General features: G+C 41.1%; 1 long non-coding RNA gene across 2 annotated transcripts in view; it reads right to left on the bottom strand.

Moving 5' to 3' along the window:
- Positions 1-715: 715 nt before the first annotated feature.
- LOC138107387 (uncharacterized) overlaps positions 716-16,982 on the bottom strand; it is a 32,694-nt gene continuing 16,427 nt past the window's right edge. For both annotated transcript variants that reach the window (XR_011149473.1, XR_011149472.1), the window contains one exon: positions 716-1,396. This is a non-coding gene — a long non-coding RNA (uncharacterized lncRNA). The remainder of the gene's footprint in view (positions 1,397-16,982) is intronic.

Genomic DNA, 16,982 nt, shown 5'->3' with positions numbered 1-16,982 from the left:
AAGAACTCTGAAACAAAAACTGTAAATTTTGCTCTCTCACACTCAGTTGGATCTGTTACATAGTAACTCCCACTACTTTACTCTCCAAATTGCAGCAAATTGGCCTTGACTTTTTGAAAGTTGGCCTTATCTCATGCAACCCACAGATAAACTACATTATTTTGTATTGGTTTTCTAAATTAAAAGAGCAAATTATACAAACTAAAGTCCTCCCAAAGTGTTCTGTTGAAATATGCACCTAAACATGCTGAGCTGGGAAAAATATGAACTCTTGATCCTTTTCTCAAATCTGACACAGAGATGAAAAATCAACAAATTTTGTTTTCAAGTGATACAGGGTTTAGGATTGTGTCTTTACTGTTAGAGAGTCATTGATTAAATTAAATACAGTGCAATTTGAGATCTGGTCAAATCAAGCACAAATCTTTTCCACAAAGAAATTCTAAGAGTCCACTATTTCCTTAATGATGTCAGTGTTCAAATATATATGCACCATGTATAGCACCTTCATGCTGAAATTCACAATCTCCATTTCCTGTCATTGTCTTTCTTCTTATTTGTATATAGTTCAAGGAATGGAATATAATAATATGACCTGTTGAGAGCACTGAATCTCCAAATAAAATGTTTCAAGCAGCATGATTTTTATTGGCTCAGCACTACTAAACTCGGACTTGGGTATCTATACAAATGCAGGCTGTTAAATTACAGGTTCATGTTTGACATTGTTAATGGAAATATATTTTTATGTATGCACAAATACGGACCAATGGCACACAGAACAAAAGCCATATGCTATTAGATTAAGCATTTACCTGAGTTAAAATCATGGTGTTATCCTGAAACTTGATCATTTTTCTTTTGACTGAAACACGGAATTTTTTCCCTTTGTTGAATGTTTTTTGGTAGGTGTCTTGTTAGAGAGACTGACAAAGCAGAGTCACACAGAGTAAATTAAAAACAAAGAGCAGTTTTCATTTTAATAGAACAGATATTGTTAAAATGAGATACCAACTGAACTATGTTACTCTGAGTCTTTCATTAATAGTGTGTGAGTTGTCTTTCAGTATTACAGCAAATACAGCTGAAATTCATTCAACATGCAACAACAGCCTGATGCTTCTATCACTCCACAGAAACCATTACACAGTTTCAGAATTGCCTACAGCTTCATATATTTACCTTACTGAATCATTCTTTTAAGACAGAAGTTTAATCTTCATAGCCATCTTCATGTTTAAAGAGGCTGGCAAATTAAAATGAATCCTCTTTGGAGAACAGCTGAAGAATACACTAGGAAATCCCAGGTGATTTCTGATCATGCATGAGATACTGTATGACTGACAGGCTTGTTCTTCCTTCATGTATGATGCATGTAAAAGATCATGTTGGGTGACTGCAAACAGTAGGTAAAAGCCATTCAGAAGAGGAGATACAGATCTGTAGGAGTTTTTGTATCTAGGGCACTAGAATAAGACCGCAATTAGCCATGCTTGGTATGGGCATGGAATTTATATTCTGATTAAAAATCTATCATATCAAAAATATCCAAACAGAAAATATATCTTAGTGAAGTTATGGACTGGCCAACACTTGGCAGTTGCCATTTAAACCTTAAATTGTGCCCACAACTGTCATTTGGCATATATATCACACAGGACAGAGAAATAGTGACATTCCTGTCTGACTACTGTTTAAAAATTATCTAACACAATCCATCTTGAAATCTGGCATGGAAGACCACAGGTATTTACAGCAGCATGAGACCTTTTCTCCCCACATTCAGTGTGTTACGCACTTGTACTCTGACAGTCAAAAGTACTTGCAAGAAAGTTGCCTTACATAAATTTTCTTAGAAAATTTAAGATAGCTACAAAAAAAAGGAAAGGATACTATAGTGTTTTTACATTAGTTTCACCTTTATTTGAATGCCACAGGAATCCAGTATTGCTACTTTTATTGATTAGTCTCTTAGGAACTTTGTCTTCTGCACCATCACAAAGACTCAGACTAAATAAGAGAACTTTGGGAGAAAAGACCTTGCTAAGTATCTTTATCCTGCTACAATTAATAACACTACTACAATATTTTACCCTTGGCTATTCAGTTACTTGGGTTCTTCAACATTTTAACTATGTTCTTTGTAACTCAGATCCGTAAAACCTTGATTTCCTGACCTTGTTGTAAGAGCTGGTAATAATTATAATACTTTCTCTAAAATTCTGTTAAATATTCAACTTTTCCATTTCAGAAAGCCTCCAGTTTATAAAGGAAGAAACCAATGTTTTAAATTTTCCAAGAAGTAACTTCCACATGGGCTGCGTTGAACTTTTAAATGTCTGCCATTTATTTCATTATATTAATGATGAACTTGAAATAATTCAGCTTCCAAAACTATCTTGACCTGACCATAAACTTTTTGAGAGGATGAGCTAAGATTGTGGGAGAGAAAGGGGGAAAGAACAACTGTGGAAAGATGGCTAGGGGTGAATTAGAGGACACTGAGAAGTTATATTTGCATCCTAACAGAAATTATAACAGTACGGGGATTATAGGGTAAAACGCATCTGCTGCTCCCTGGCCGGAATGCAGTTGGCATGCTTGAAACCTATTCCACAGTGATTCCCTGTACACACGCACCTAATGAGGGGGTGGAATGGAGGGTGGAGCAGAGTGGAGACACCGTGGCCAGTCTCTGTTGAAATCCTTGAAGGGAAGAGAACCTGACGGTATTTTGCAGCTGATAAACCACATAACACCTGTCAGCCAGGGCAGATAGGGGAGGAGATGTCCTGCTGCTGAGCCAACAACTGTGGCAAAATCTCTCTCCTCACATGAACTTGGTTCATTGTAGCCTCATTGTAATATTAATACACACTTCCATCCCAGTGTTACTCATCTCCATGGTATGACCACCCCTCACTGGGCATGCACTCTAAATTCTTTTTGAATGTATCTTTAAAAGCAAAGCAAGAAAATTTTACACCAATCAGTAACAAAGATATGCATGACTAGAGTCACTCATGCTCTACCTAAACATAGAGCAATAGTGTAAAACCAAGTTGAGAATGGGGAAAAGTTAGGGAAGGCTCCATTGTAACTGCTGGGATCAGTCAATGGGCTGAACCCGTCCTCTCCCCTGTAGGGAGGCCTGTTGGGTAAGAATCACAGTCTGTGTGCACTGGACATTTTACTGGGGATTAGAGCATGTCCATGTATTGCTTTGAATATATTTCTGCAGTCAGATACTATCACCAGCAATCCTCAAACTTGAAGTTGTCACGATCTTATATTAATAAAGAGGGATAATCCATCAACTGTTGGTATGAGTCCTTCTTATGGGCTGGCAGTCCCCAGCAGCCGGGAACGTACTGGAGTAAAGAGGAACACCTGCTGAGGGGTCTCTCTTTTGCTGCTGGTGCATTTCCCTGAACAAGTCGGTCCTGCCCTCCCATCCAGCAGGACTGCTCAGTGAAGGGTCCCCATAACGCGACTGACAGACTGGCCGGGCACAAGGGTCTCGGCTTTCCTGGGGTGCTGACAGACAAATCAAACAGGGTCGAGGAAATCTCCCCCTTTTACATGACAAACAAGCATGACCAAGCATTTCTTTTTGGAACTCCAGATTTAGATATGATGCTTTTGGGCTGGTAGAAGCTAGAGGAACTAATGAGATATAGCAGTAGCACACAGAATATCAGATAAAGGTGAGAACACAGCAGTAGCAGTATGAGTGGCCAGGGGGGTGTGGTACAGATGTAGAAAGAGAGCCAGATCTGGAAGAGGACTGGGGGGGTGAGGCCAAGGCAGGCAGGTCCAGGTCAGCAGAGGATAGAGAAAAGTAGCTAAACCACGCTATTATGTTTTTGTCAAGGCATAATGTCTTTGTGCACAGATTTGAGAGCTGACTGAACAGGATAGGATGTGACCATCCCAGCATCAAATCCCATGTTCTCCAGATGTCTTGGACTCACCAGAAAGGCTCAAAGTTCCAGCTTGTCCCAGGCATCTTTCAAAAGGTATGTGAGCACCCCTGTGATTATCAGTTGTTTCCTGTTTGTGCATCCCCAGACTGTCTGCTGTCATGACAGCTACAAAGACCAACTCTACATATGGGTGAGTAACTATTCCTGGGTCCAGACATCCAGGCATAATGTACTCTTGAGTCCAACTTTAGGCACCTTCTCATCACTGATAACAAGCTGCCTTATTGGGCTGCACACCTAACACTCTGACCCTCAGGCTATGCATCTTTCCCTTTATAAATGGACAGCAGGATTGTCATTCTCAAAAGAAACATTATCCATTAATAAGAAGTCAACAAAAGGTCTTGCTGTTGATATATCTTGCTGACTGAATTTCATATCATGCATCAGAAGCATGCTCTGGCATCTGGTGACAATTTGGGTAGGGAAATATCTGTCCTAAATAATGACACTGCACTCCTCTAGACTGTGCAGAAATGCCCAGAACATAGCCAGAATGTGTGGCCACTCGTCTAGGGAGATGTTCATTTGCTACTAATGAAAAAGATTTCAAAAAGACCATGAAATATCTCATTAGCTAAAATTAGGGTCTGCCTTCTTAAGAACAAAGCTAAGAAATCAATATTATAGAAGTTCTGCTTGAAAGTGGTATGTTCAATTTTTTCCCACAAGTCATCTGAGATAAATGAATGAAGTTACATCTATTGTTTAATCAGACTAAACATCCTTATCCTGGTTATAAAACCAGGTCCACTGACAAAATATACTGTATACACCTACAACACATCTGCACCAATTTCTCTGTATGAAAATAGAAATGTGGGTAGCATTACATAACTAATTCTGTAGTTGCTTCTCAAATTTCAGTAGTAATCTGCAAAGATCTATGAATCTATATGATGGTCTAGATTTGACCATCTTATGTGTTAACATGTACAGTAACATCCTGCATTTTAGACAACCTTTTCTCCAAAGCTCATAAACCTATCAAATCCTTATGCATATCATCAGTTTGATAGACTGAGGAGGGGATGGAGAACCATTCTTTCAAGAGATTCATTGTCTCAAGAACAATGATCTGTCAATCAGCAGTGCATACCATTTGCTTTTAACATTGTAATTTTTGTTTTAATCATGTGCCAAAGAGGATAAAAATACTCAGGGTAGAATTGGAATAAACAAATTACAGAATGGATGACATTGCAAAAGACCTGTGGAAACTGTCTAGTCCAACACCTAGCTCAAAGTAGTGCAGGTGATGCCTTAGGTTTTAACTTTTATATTTTTCAAATCCTGTACTGCTTAGTGTGTAACTCTGAAGTTTCTTGTAGCCTGTTAATTTCTGCTCTCTCATGCTAGGTAGACATAACAAAGCCTCTCCGGGCCTGCTCTTCAAGGACACCCAGACCGTCCTAGACCCAAAAAGTATAAACCAAAAGGCCTCTAAGGGGGAGCAAGCTGAGAGGAATTGCATCATTAAACTGAAGCTTTAATTGGAGAATTAACCCTGATATGCAAATGAACCAAACCTATAAAAGAGTGAAGAACTCGTGACCTGTTGTCCATCTTGGGGTCCATCTTGGCAATAGCCTCTGGTTCCACAGGGTGTACCTTTGAAGGTGTCATACATGAAATCCCTATTTGTGCTTGGTCTTTGCATATTAAGTGCTTTAATTAATTTGAGCTTAATATTTTTAAATTGAATGTTAAAATCAATCCATCAGTCCAGGTACACTAATCAAGTTTTTATGGTCTTCCTGTGTTTACTGTATACCTTTACAAGTGTTTTAAGATGTGTTGGATGTATTTTTATGTTTTACTTGTATCTTGGTTTCAAGGCCGATTTTAAAAAACCCCAGTTGCAACAAACAGCCCAGCCCCCCATAAGCACATGACCCTTATCTCAACTAATATCACCCCTCTGACCAGGAGGAGCCATTGGTGGACAGAGGTGGTCTGTCAAGGGGAAAACACCAACCGCCTTGAACCAGGGGGGTGGACTGTGGGCGGACTGTGGGCGGACTGTGGGCGGAGCAAAAGCTATAAAAGGAAGAAAAGACACGCCTTCCTCTCTCTCCCTTCCTCTCCAGCTTGCTAAGGCAGTGCTGGAGAAACCTACCCCTTTCTAGGGGCTTTTAGAAATAGATTTCTTTTTTGACCAGCCAAAACTGCAAGTTTATTTTTTTCTCTACCTGAGGTTCAGAGCTGTCTTAAGCCTAAAGTTCCTGAATCCCTGCGCTCCTGGGGCATACCTTTTGAGCCACTTGGATCCAAAATTTTTATATTTTGTTAGGTTTTTTTGCAATTTTTCAATTTTTCTGTTTTAATAAATTGTTTTAATTTCTACAAAGAGTTGTCTCATTCCTCACAACTCTTTTGGGGGCTCTCCGGGATCCTATTTTTGCCCTAAAATCCAGGTATTTTGGTTAATTTTACTATTTTTGAATTTTTGCGATTTTTTTTGGTTTTTCCCCTTGGATTTTCTGGGCTCCAACAAGGATTACTGCAGCAGAGAAAGGACACCTCCGGTGGAGAAAGACTTGTGGTAAGGCTTGAACCCTTCTTAAAGGGAACTTAGTTAGGGACTTACCCTTTTTAAGGGCTATTAGTTTTTGGGGAACCTCCGAGTGGAATTCCTTTTGTGAGAGTGTGTGTGGGGGGGTTGGCCGCCCCCAGTGTGTGTGTGAGTGTGCTTGAAAGGGTTCATTTTTAAGGGCACCACGAGGGATCACCCTTTAGAGACACAGAGGGGAAGATCGAGTGTGGTGATCAGCCTTTCTAGGGGGAGGTTTCCACGTTTTAGGGGTGTGCGCAGCCCCAAATTCATTTTTATTAGTGTCTCAGTCTCCTCGGGTCTAGAACTGAGGAGAAACCTCATTTTAAACCCCTCTCTTTTTCTTTCGCCGTGTGGTCGGCGGCCATTTTGAAATTTCGGGCCGCCGCGTGGTCGGCCGCCATTTTGAAATTTCGGGTTTCCACGTGGTCGGCCGCCATTTTGTGTCCTTTTAATTTGAACTGCACCCCTTTTGCCGTTTTAAGTGCATGTGTGAACTTGTTTTAGCTGCACTCTTGTGGTCAGTGCTATCTAGCACCTTTATACTTCCTGTTAGTTTGGAGTGTTTGGGTTATTGGATTGTAGTTGTAATTTGTTTTATCTGCTCTAATCATAAGACACTACTTTGATATTTTGAATTACTGTTTGTGTTATTCATTATGATCTTTTTCCTTTAATTCGATTATAAATATTTTAAATTTATCTCTCCTTTGATAATAAAGACAACTCTTGTTTCTTAAATTTTAAGTATATATGTATAAAACTATCTAAATTTCAGTTATACTTTAACCAATTTAAATATTCACTAATTATTCTTTTTATAATTAAAATTAATTTTTCTTGCAACATATTTGTTTCTCACCAGCCTGCCATATTTAATTTTTTTGCCACAGATTCGCCATCATTTATTCCCTTATATATCTACTAACCCTGCTTGCTTTTCTCTACATTAGTTGTATTGTATTTTATGCTTATAACTTTATTATCATTTTTTTTTATTGTGATAGTGTATTGAATTTAGGTTATTTTGTAATATTATTTCCTTATGCAATATTTTAATTGTTTTATATAATACAATACTTTGGTTTATTTAATTAGAAAAAAAAAAAAAAAAAAAAAAATTTTTTCTTCTGCACTAGCTACTTGTTTGCTTCCCAGTAACAAAATGGGACAAGCGAATAGCAAAAAGAAAGACCTAATGAAGAAATACAAAATCTTCCCAGACAGTCTGTTAGGGCAAATGCTCCTAAAGTGGGAAGAAAATCTTTTAACTAAAGAAAAAGACCAGTGTCAAATGATTAGGTACTGTGTTTTTAAGTGGCCAAAACATAAAATTAACAAAGATGGACTCAGATGGCCCAAGTATGGGTCTTCTGAAAAATGGCTTTGTGAGGCTTTGCATTCTTATGTACATTACAAAGCTCCAAAACATTCTGATGAATTAGACTATGCTAAAATTTGGTTAAATTATTGGCAAAAACAAAATGAAGACCAAAGCAAAAAAATAGAATTGGAAGAGGAAACTAAATCTAATTCAATTGGACTTAATAAAAATTCAGACCAAATTTTTTCCATTGCAGAAGAACACAAACAGAAGGAAAAGCAAAAACCTAAATTAAATAAACCAAAGTGGGACCCCCTAGACTACCTTCCTCCAGTAACTCCTCCAGAAAGGAGGGTCCAAATTGAACAAGAAAGGGTCCTTCCTTCATCAAGCCACCCAATCGAAAGGGACTCAGAAAATGAGAATGAAAGTGAAAAAGAAAATTCTGTTCCTTCCTGCTCTCACAAAAAGACAACCGGACAAAGGATTTCTTCTAGCCAGGATGGCCCAGCATCTTGCACTAGAAAGAAATCATTTAAAACACCTGACTGTCCCATCTGCCTTAGCACTCCCCATGAGTCTAAAATTTTACCTCTTAGGGAGGTACCCATGGGAAATGCTCAAGGAGGAATTGGTTATGTAGTTGTACCTCTAGCTTCATCTGAGGTACGGGAATTTAAAAAAGAAATGAAAAGCCTGATGGCTGACCCCATTGGTCTAGCTGACCAATTTGATCAATTCCTCGGCCCTAATATTTATAATTGGGGAGAGATACAATCCATCCTTCACTCCTTATTCACCATTGAGGAAAGAAAATTGATTAGAGCTGCAGGAGTGACAGTCTGGGACAGAGAAAATAATTCTAATCAGGGCCCAATTGGAGAACAAAAATTACCACTGACAGACCCTGAATGGAACCCAAATTCAGAAGAGGGCAGGAGGAACATGAAAGACTACAGAAATTTAATTATAAAAGGGATTAGAGAAGCTGTTCCTCGAGTTAATAATATGAAAAAAGCATTTTGTGGGGAACAGGAAAAGGATGAGTCCCCAACAGCTTGGATGGCTCGGTTAAGGAATAACATTCAACTTTATTCTGTCATTGACTTAGACAGTGAGGGAGGCAAAACTATGCTAAAGGTACATTTTGTGCTTCACTCCTGGCCTGACATCAGGAAAAAATTAGAAAAATTGGAAAAATGGCCAGAGAGGGAACTAGATGAATTACTGGAGGAAGCCCAAAAAGCCTTTGTTAGGAGGGATGAAGAGAGGATGAAGGCTAAAAGCCGAATAATGAATAACAGTACTAATGCTCCAATCCACAACCCTCCTACACAAAGAACTTCCCAAAGGGGCATCCCACAACAGCAAACCCAAATCTGCTCTCAGCAACAGCCACAGGTTTGTGTTTGCAATAAACAATCTACCCCAATTGTTCAAAGACCTGAGAGGTTAATTTGCACATACTGTAATAAACCAGGCCACGGGCAGTGGTACTGTTTTAAAAAGCAGAGAGACCAAGGAGTCCTTCAAATGGAGGGACAAATTTTGAACAGCTGAAGGGGTCAGGGGCTTTATTCTCTGGGGCAAAAACATCTTAAAGAGCCCTTGATAAAATTAGAAGCTGGACCCCAGAGACAACAAGTGGAGTTTTTAGTGGACACAGGTGCTGAAAGAACCTGTGTCACTGAAACACCTCCAGGATGTTTTATTTCTCAAGATACATTAGATATATATGGTGCTAATGGTGAAAGCTTTGCTGTTCCTGTAATTAAAAATGTAACCCTTTCCATACAAGGACGTACCCATACAGGGGATGTGCTATACCTACCTCAAGCTGGGATCAATCTTTTAGGACGTGACTTCCAAATACCTCTGAGGGTTGGGGTGGTACCGCAGGGTGGAAAAATGACCACTAAATTGTTTGTTTTATCTTTAGTAGATGAGCAACACATTGACCCGGTAGTGTGGGCCAAACCTGGCAACCGGGGAAAAATGGACATCACACCTCTAACAATTGAGTTGCTCCCAAATAGCCAGCCAGTACGTGTACCACAATATCCCCTCTCCAAGGACAAAAGAAAGGGCCTGAAGCCTGTTATCATGGACTTATTACAAGATGGAATTCTTGAGACCTGCAAATCCAGTTACAACACTCCAATTTTGGCTGTCCAGAAACCAGATAAGTCATTCCGGCTTGTACAAGATCTGCGTGAGGTCAATAAGAGAGTCCAAACCAGGTACCCACTGGTGCAGGACCCCTATACACTCCTGAGTCGGGTACCCCCAGCACATGCCTGGTTCTCTGTTATTGACCTTAAAGATGCTTTCTGGTCATGTCCTCTAGATTCTCGTTGCAGAGACATCTTTGCATTTACCTGGGAGGATCCAGACACTGGACGGAGGCAGCAGCTGCGCTGGACTCGCCTGCCTCAAGGGTACACCGAGGCACCCACACTCTTTGGCCAAGCGCTAGAAGATTTGCTAAGTTCCTTTTCTCCACCCGAAGGGATTCAGGTAACTCAGTACGTAGACGACCTGCTCCTCTCTGGGGAACAGGAGTCTACGGTAAGAACTGCTACAATTCAGTTACTGAATTTTCTAGGGAGGAACGGGCTGAGGGTGTCAAAACCTAAATTACAATTTGTGCTACAGGAGGTGAAGTATTTGGGACATCTAATTGGCCATGGCACAAAAAAACTCAGTGCTGAAAGAGTAGAAGGAATCCTAAATCTACCACCTCCAACTTCAAAACGAGAAATCCGGCAATTATTAGGCCTATTTGGATACTGCAGACTGTGGATTGATCAGTATTCACAATCTGCCAAATTTTTATATGAAAAACTAATAGAAGAAGAACCTTTTAATTGGACTAATTCAGACACACAAAAATTACAAAATCTGAAAGAGAAATTAACAAAAGCACCTGTTTTAAGCCTTCCTTCACTAGAAAAACCCTTCGATCTATTTGTTAATGTGGAGAAGGGAGTTGCCTATGGCGTCTTGACCCAGGAGTGGGGAGGAGTCAGGAAGCCGGTTGCTTTTCTTTCCAAATTACTAGATCCAGTGTCCAGAGGATGGCCCGTCTGCATCCAGTCCATCGCCGCAGCAGCTGTTCTGGTCTCGGAGAGCCAAAACCTCATTTTTGGTGGAGACTTGACAGTGCATACACCACACTCAATCAAAACCATTTTAGCTCACAGGGCTGCAGAGTGGTTAACTGACCCAAGAATAGTCAAATATGAAGCCATTCTCATGCACTCAGACCACCTGAGGTTAGTTGTGTGTACACACCAAAATCCAGCTCAATTTCTTTATGGGACCCCATCAGAAAAAGAAATTGAACACAATTGCATTGAGATAATTGACATCCAAACAAAAGTCAGAGAGGACCTGGTGGACTGTCCCCTCAATGAAGGGGAAATCCTCTTCATTGACGGGTCATCTCGAGTGGTGGATGGAAAGCGATGCTCTGGCTATTCAGTGGTCGATGGACACCAAATGTGTGTGCTAGAAAAGGGCAGATTGCCACCAACCTGGTCAGCTCAGGTCTGTGAGCTCTATGCCCTAGAAAAAGCACTCCACCGACTAGCAGGAAGCATCGGGACCATTTACACTGACTCCAGATACGCTTATGGCGTAGTCCACACCTTTGGAAAAATCTGGTCCGAAAGGGGGTTCCTAAACACCAAAGGGAAAGATATCCTACATAAGGAATTGATCCTAAAAATTCTAAAAGCACTGCAACTGCCTCAGGTGATCTCAGTGGTGCATATTCCAGGTCATCAATTGGGAACCACAAAAGAAGCTCGAGGGAACAACCTAGCAGACTTGGCAGCAAAAGAAGCAGCAGTGGAAGAAGAGGTAAAAGTGATGGAAGTAAACCAACTTCCAACTAACACCACCACATCTGACACTATTCCACAAACTAACATTTTACCCACGCCCATTTTTACTGATCAGGAAAAACAGAAATTAGTTTTAATTGGTGCCAATGAGGATTCTCAAGGCCGCTGGTATTTACCAGATAAACGCCAAATTTTAAACAAAAATTTAACCCGAGAAATTCTACAAAATATTCACCAAAGCAATCATTGGGGTTCAAAGGCTCTGGCGGATCACTATCTCAGAACCTTTGGATGCACTGGTGTTTATGAAATAGCCAACCAAATAACCCGGGACTGTGTAATCTGTCAAAAAGTTAACAAAAAGGTAATGAAAAAGAACACGGGCGGAGGAATTGAATTAGCAATCAGGCCTTTCCAAAACATTCAAATTGACTTTACAGAAATGCCTCCTGTCCAGAGGTGGAAATACCTATTGGTAATCGTTGATCACCTTACCCACTGGGTGGAAGCTATTCCAACTGTCAATGCAACAGCCCAGACAGTGAGTAAGGTGATCCTCGAGCAAATTATCCCCCGTTATGGGATAGTCCACCGCATAGATTCAGATCGAGGTACTCATTTTACCTCCCAAATTGTACAACAATTGGCTCAGCAATTAGGAACAAATTGGAGATTACACACCCCGTGGCATCCACAGAGCTCTGGGAGAGTGGAACGGATGAACCAGACAATCAAGAACACCCTCACAAAATTAATGCTGGAAACAAAATGGACCTGGGTAAAATGCCTTCCACTTGCTCTTCTTAGAATTAGGACACAGCCAAGATCTGATTTGGGTTGTTCACCATATGAGATGTTGTATGGATTACCCTACCTTGCTACACCACAAGAGTTGAATGTGAAAGAGTGTGGAAACACCAATGTACAACAATATGTACAGATAATTGCCAAAAATCTAGAGTTGCTAAGGGAAAGAGGTTTTCTACCACAAACTCCCCCACTTGATTTTAATTTACATCACATCAATCCAGGTGACTGGGTGTTAATAAAATCCTGGAAAGAAAAGTCATTAACCCCATCCTGGGAAGGTCCATTTCAGGTCCAGCTAACCACTGAAACTGCTGTCCGGACATTTGAAAAGGGCTGGACGCATGTCAAGAGGGTGAAGGGTCCGGTGGCACCACCAATTGAAGAGAAGAAACCTCCAGACAAACCATCAAACTAAACACCCTGTTTGAAAGCTCCACTCAGCATCCCTCACTCCAAGTTAATAAAATCCTGTACTCCCAGTTCTTCCCCAGTTATACCTCAGTAATAAGTGCTAGCTACAAGTTGTTAAACTAAGTTGAAAATATTTTGCTGTTAATTCTGTTCTTTGTTATTCCCTTTTACAGATTCTGCCTTCACACAACCATATTGTCACATCAACTGTATAGTAAGGCTCCATTTGAAGCCAGCATTCTCTTCCAATAACAGTCCAATCAGACTCCAAAATTATGGGCACGATAACTCTAATCTTTGACAAGGCCAACCCTAAAATAACCATGAGCTTCCAGAAGCCTGAGGTCACTGAAGAATCATCTGAAGGTGAGATGCCTAAAGAAAGGACGAAAGAAGCAAAGATGACAACCCCCACCAGCAGAGGCAACCCAAATGCTGACAGCTCCTCTCGGGTATGCCTAAAGGGGAAAGTGAGCAACATCCTGCTACTAAGTGTCATCTGTCTCTGGGTCCTCTGGCCTCCCTTTACACAAGCAGCCGACAGCCGCTGTAACAGATGTTACAAGACTGTGTACCAGGCAGAAGGAGGCTCTTTTCAAATTCGACACTTTTTCCGAGCACATACTTATGTTAATCCATCTTGTTACAACATAACAAGGTTGAGTATCTGCTCAGAAAAAGGTCACAAGTACTGGATTGGCAAAAACATTGGCACCCAAATACATAAGCAGAAGGGAGAGTGCCCCTCCCAAGACGATTGGCTCTGTTTCAATTTTAGATACATAACCAAGACAGAAGATTTGTTGAAAAGAAAGACCTATGACACTGACCTGATCCAAGAGGTGGTCATAGAAGAAAAGGAAAAACAAAAAGAAAACAATCCTTTGATGTCAAGGAAAAACTTGTTTATTGACCTGGCAGAAAGGATTGGACAACAGCTAAATTTAACAAATTGCTGGGTGTGCGGAGGAACTTTAGAATCGGAGAGTTGGCCTTGGCGGGGAGTCAGTCTTGGACCCCCCGATTTACTCCGACTGAGTAATCTCTCCCCCACAACCAGACATGACAATGAAACCTGGCTGCTAAGCAATACTGTTATTGGAGAAGAATGCATCTGGAGGAAAGGAAGAAAATTTTTAGAAGAAGTTGGTGAGACAATATGCAAAAGGTACCTGGTAACTGATGGGCAAAAACATTGGTGGATACCTCAAGAACCAGATGTATTCTGGTCTGCAGAAAAGGTTAAAAACAAAAACTGCATTTTGAATCCTGTTAAAAAACTCTGGCAGTGCTGGGATCAAGGAAATCCATATTCTGTCCTGCCACAAATTTCCAAGTACTGGATTACAGCAGCAAGTATACAACCCCACTTCTGGGAAGCACCACAAGACCTCTACTGGATCTGTGGTAACCGAGCTTATTCCAACTTACCACCTCGCTGGAAAGGGAGCTGCACTCTTGGAGCCATTCAACCAAACTTCTTCCTACTTGCTGAAAATGCTGGAGCCCACCTTGGAATCTCCCTTTATGATGAACTTTTCCGTACTAAGAGACATGTAATAGGAGGGACCCAGAGATGGGGAGAAGAAGAGTGGCCAGCTGAGAGGATCCTAGAGACATATGGACCTGCAACATGGGCACAGGATGGGAGCTGGGGGTACCGAACTCCCATCTACATGCTAAACCGGATCATCAGACTGCAAGCACTAATTGAGGTAATCACTAATGAGACCTCTCTTGCTCTTGAACTACTTAACACACAGCAAGGGCAAACTCGAGCAGCCGTGTACCAAAATAGGCTGGCATTGGACTATTTACTAGCTGAAGAAGGTGGAGTATGCGGCAAGTTTAACACCTCAGACTGCTGCATCCATATTGATGATCACGGTGAAGCCATCACCAAGATTACCCAAAACATCAGGAAACTAGCCCATGTTCCAGTGCAGAAATGGCAGCCCTTGATCACTTCTGAATGGTGGGAAAATATTTTCCAAGGACAATGGTGGAAGAAAGCTTTAATTATTGTTGGACTTTCCCTTACAGGACTTATTTTTCTCCCTTGTTTAATCCCTTGTTTCATCCGTCTAATCACCACTGTCGTCCAAGGCATGCCACTGATCCAGGATCTTCAAGGACAACAGCAGCGTCCACCATTCGCTCAAAAGATTATGCATGTCAATAATAGTAACAATAAGAAAACTAGAAAGGAGAGAAAAATTGCCCAGCAAGTTGGGACAGTTTTAAAGAGCTTGAATCTATCCCTGAAGAGTTATCCACCTCCACTTAAATGCAAAGACCAAAGATGTGAACATAAGAGAAAAAGGGGGGACTTGTCATACATGAAATCCCTATTTGTGCTTGGTCTTTGCATATTAAGTGCTTTAATTAATTTGAGCTTAATATTTTTAAATTGAATGTTAAAATCAATCCATCAGTCCAGGTACACTAATCAAGTTTTTATGGTCTTCCTGTGTTTACTGTATACCTTTACAAGTGTTTTAAGATGTGTTGGATGTATTTTTATGTTTTACTTGTATCTTGGTTTCAAGGCCGATTTTAAAAAACCCCAGTTGCAACAAACAGCCCAGCCCCCCATAAGCACATGACCCTTATCTCAACTAATATCACCCCTCTGACCAGGAGGAGCCATTGGTGGACAGAGGTGGTCTGTCAAGGGGAAAACACCAACCGCCTTGAACCAGGGGGGTGGACTGTGGGCGGACTGTGGGCGGACTGTGGGCGGAGCAAAAGCTATAAAAGGAAGAAAAGACACGCCTTCCTCTCTCTCCCTTCCTCTCCAGCTTGCTAAGGCAGTGCTGGAGAAACCTACCCCTTTCTAGGGGCTTTTAGAAATAGATTTCTTTTTTGACCAGCCAAAACTGCAAGTTTATTTTTTTCTCTACCTGAGGTTCAGAGCTGTCTTAAGCCTAAAGTTCCTGAATCCCTGCGCTCCTGGGGCATACCTTTTGAGCCACTTGGATCCAAAATTTTTATATTTTGTTAGGTTTTTTTGCAATTTTTCAATTTTTCTGTTTTAATAAATTGTTTTAATTTCTACAAAGAGTTGTCTCATTCCTCACAGAAGGCCTTTCAAATAAATACCTACCTTATTCCTGTACTCTTGTCTAGTCTCTTCTAGGAGGCCTCTCAAGGCATCACAGGTAATTCAGGACTATGTCCACTTTGGCTTTGAATATCTCCAAGGATTAAGCCTCCACAACCTCTCTCGGCAACCTGTTGCAGTGTTTGACTCTCATTATATAAAGTTTTCTTTTCTTATATTTAAACATCTTTTTTCTGTGTTTCAGTTTGTGCCCACTGCCTCTTGTCCTGCCAGCAGGCACCAAGGAGAACAGTGTACTTCCCCTCTTCTCCATTTCCTCACACTGATATGGTCCCCCTGAGCCTTCTTTTCCCCAAGCTGACTTCTAGCTCTCTCAGACTCCTCTCTCCATCTGACAGATGCTTCAAGCCCTAAATCATCTTTATGGCCCTTTGCTGGACTTTCTCCAGTATGTCTGTGTTCTCTTTTGTACTAGGGATACCATAACTGGACACAGTACTCCGGTATGCTCTCAGCACCACTGACTCAGTCATGACATTCTGCTAGGCCCATTTCTCCAGCCTGCTGAGGTCTGTCTGAAGGGCAGTACAACCGGCTGGTGGAACCGACCACTCTTCTCAGTTTTGTATTGCCTGTGGACTTGCAGAGTGCAGTCTGCTACCCCATTTAAATCATAAATGTCAAATAGAATTGGGCCAAATATCAGTCTGTGGGGTATACTGCTAGCGCCTGGTGTCTGGCCCAGCTTTGTGTTGTTGGCCACAAGCCCTTTGAGCCCAGCAATGCAGTTTTCAGTCCTCCTCACTGTCTATTTCTGTAGCCTTTGTCTCATCCATTTTTCTATTAGGAGGTGATGGACACAGTGTCAACAGCCTCATAAAGTCAAGATAGGCAACAGTCACTGCCCTTTCCTTATCTACTGACATGGTCATTTCACTGTGGAAGACTATGAGACTGTAAAGGTATTATTTCCCCTTTGAAAATC

Source organism: Aphelocoma coerulescens, chromosome 3, assembly GCF_041296385.1.
Source record: "Aphelocoma coerulescens isolate FSJ_1873_10779 chromosome 3, UR_Acoe_1.0, whole genome shotgun sequence".
Lineage (NCBI taxonomy): Eukaryota > Metazoa > Chordata > Aves > Passeriformes > Corvidae > Aphelocoma > Aphelocoma coerulescens.
The sequence above is the reverse complement of the archived record's forward strand: the minus strand, read 5'-3'. Positions and strand labels throughout refer to the sequence as shown.